We start from the raw sequence: 3,282 nt of genomic DNA on the forward strand, positions 1-3,282 counted from the left end.
GCCCAGATGGAAGGCTGACAGGCAGGTAGGCCATCCAGTTACTTTAGCCGGGCCGGCTCAGATGATTGGTCGTGCTTTTTACAGCGCCACGGCTTCGACAGATGATGTTTCTTTATGGATTTTTTGTCAAAGCACTTCAGATATTCATTACTATCGGGATGTTAAGAGCATTCCATGGAATATAACAAAAAGTGTATCTCGAGCCGGTTTTCTCAAATGATTCTTAAATGGGGGTACGCGGACCCCTAGGGTACGTTGGGGTACTGCAGGGGGTACGTGAGATAAAAAAGGTCAATAAAATACCATGCATGATTACAAAATGAATCTTCGTACAATAAGTGAAATAGAAAACACAATTGTATATAAAATATTTCTAGAACCACTAAGGGGGTCCTCATGTAAACATGTCAAATGTGTGTATTGTATTTTATAGTTTTTCATAATATATCATTTTTGTTCATTGGCTTGTTAAACATACATATTACTTCAATTGAAAAAACTCCTTGGAACTGTCATATATGTTCTTTTTTTAAGATGAAAAAATCCGTAGTTTGTTGTAATTCATGCAGAAATCACACACTTATGGAACGTCACTATATTGTAATTATGTATTTAGGCTTTTTCTATCAAAAAATGTTCGGGGTCGGTCAGGGGGTACTCGGCTGAGAACATGTTTCAAAGGGGGTACCTTACTGAAACAAGTTTGAGAAGCACCTTAAATACCTTAACACTTTACAAAGATCTGTCTTTATGGTTCAACTTCCTTGCCGATCTACCGTACTTGTTGTAGTTGTGCATACTCACAGCGTCTACTGTGCAAAGCAGAAGTATGACCAACATTACAGGTGTTTTCATTTTTGTTTCATGTACGACTACAGTGGTTTGAATAAATTTACAACCTCACTGTTGACAGCTACACTTCTGTTTATTGTATAGTTTGATTCCCACATCTCCGCTCACTTTCCAGACACTGCCCCCGATCCTCACTCACAACTCACTCACTTGTTATTGGGCTCTGCTGTGGTCCTGATGCACCGCCTGACCCTGGGCTGTTTGTTTCTGCAGTGGGGGGGGGGGGGGGGGGAGGGAGGAGGAGGAGGAGGAGGAGGAGGAGGGAGGAGGAGGTCTCTCCTTCAGCTGGGGTTTTCTCCCGGCCAAAGCCTCCTCCCCCCCCTCCTCCCCCCCCCCCCCCCCCCTCCTCCCAAACCCCTGATATTAAGTCAGAGCTCTTCCCCCTCAGAAGAGACGAGATCTCTTAATGTGCTTAAGAGCCCCTCTTAACAGGCATGACTCCTACAGGCCCCTTCCTGATGTCCTGGAGGAGAACTGGAGGGGGAGAGGGGTCAGCAGGGGGCTTCAGGGGGGAGAGGGAGAGGAGAGACGCTCTATGCTACTGAAGTAAACTCTTTTCATGGTGCTCATCAACTTGTGATTTTAACATTCCACCATTCATGAATTCACATCTAGGGATTTCAAATTCAAAGCCATTTTGCCTTTCATTATTATTTACTTATCAATACAGGATCCTATGATTAGTGGTAGAGATATAGGTAGGTAGGTAGATGGAGAGATAGATGGAGGTAGATGGATAGATAGATAGAGGTAGATGGATAGATAGATAGATAGGTAGATGGATAGATAGATAGGTAGATGGATGGATAGGTAGGTAGATATATAGGTAGGTAGAGGATAGGTAGATGGATGGATGGGTGGGTAGGTAGGTAGGTAGGTAGGTAGGTAGGTAGGAGGTAGGTAGATGGATGGAATGATGGATAGGTAGATGGATGGATGGATGGATAGGTAGATGGATGGATGGATAGGTAGATGGGTAGGTAGGTAGGGATAGATGGATGGGTAGGTAGGTAGGTAGGTAGGTAGGTAGATGAATAGGTAGGTAGATGGGTAGGTAGGTAGGTAGGTAGGTAGGTAGGTAGGTAGGTAGGTAGGTAGGTAGGTAGGTAGGTAGGTAGATGGATGGAGGGTAGGTAGGTAGGTAGGTAGGTAGGTAGGTAGGTAGGTAGGTAGATGGATGGGTAGGTAGTTGGGTGGGTAGGTAGGTAGGTAGGTAGGTAGATAGGTAGGTAGATAGATGGGTGGGTAGGTAGGTAGGTAGGTAGGTAGGTAGGTAGGTAGGTATATACTTTATTTATCCCAAAATGGGAAATTATTTCGTCACGGCAACTGTGTTGTGAAGCATTACACAAGTTAAAAATATTGAATAGATACAATAGGATACCAATATAATAAAAATAAAAATGAACATCAGCGACAAGTACATTCAAAGTCACAATAGAAAGGACATATATCACTAAAGTATCTAAGTAATACCCAATATAAAGAAAATATTGAACAATATACAATCTCACTAAGCTACAGAAATATATAGAAATATACAATAGACACATATTGGCACTGATTATACTGTGCACATTACAATTGTGCAAGTAGCAGTTGTGCAAATGAAAAACTATCATTTATGAAAACATCCCCCTTTTTTTGGGAGTGCTTCATTAAGCACACTTTCTTTTTTCCAAATGCCTTGCCTTGTCTCTCTGTGTGTGTTCAGCTTTGGGGAAGTGCGAGTAGCCATTTCCTGTCCGTCGCGGCCCCGGGGGAATCATCCATCACTTGACATTTTTAGTGGGGGCTCCTCAATTAACCCATGAAAAGTGTAAAGCTATTCTCCCCCTGTTTTGTACAGCTCAGCAAAAGCAAGTTAATGGCTTAAATAAATGCATCATTAGTTCCAGCATCAGGCTGTCAAAAGCCATTATCAGTTTACACCCATCTGCGGCGGCATTACTGTCAGCACAACGTAAATGTTTGCTTTGAATTACGACCTTATTATGGGATTTCAGCCTAACCTCGTAAATCGGCAGCCCTTCACATTTCTCTCTTTAGCGAACACTGCTTAGATTCAATTTAACAAAGAACCACAATTGTTAGAAAAGTAGATCCCCTCCTGTTGCATCTATCAGCGACTTTAAATGGCAATGCCCCCGAGTCCTCCAAACAAATACACCACCTTAAGCCCAAACGTAAACACTTGGAGCTCTGACCACTGATCTCCCAGTGCTGGGAACTGGCCGGCTGTAATTACAGTGTAACATGTCAACTGTTGCTCCAGATCAGGCCCTTTGGAGCTGTTTATTTGTTAAGCTTGTAGTTCTGTGAGAATCTGTTAAAACAACCCCTTCCCTTGCAGTATCGATTACGCCGAGAAGCATGCCACCTTCACCACAACCTTCCCTGATCAGGCACAGCACTCTCGTCGAGAATGTT

This window comes from Pseudochaenichthys georgianus, chromosome 6, assembly GCF_902827115.2.
Source record: "Pseudochaenichthys georgianus chromosome 6, fPseGeo1.2, whole genome shotgun sequence".
NCBI lineage: Eukaryota > Metazoa > Chordata > Actinopteri > Perciformes > Channichthyidae > Pseudochaenichthys > Pseudochaenichthys georgianus.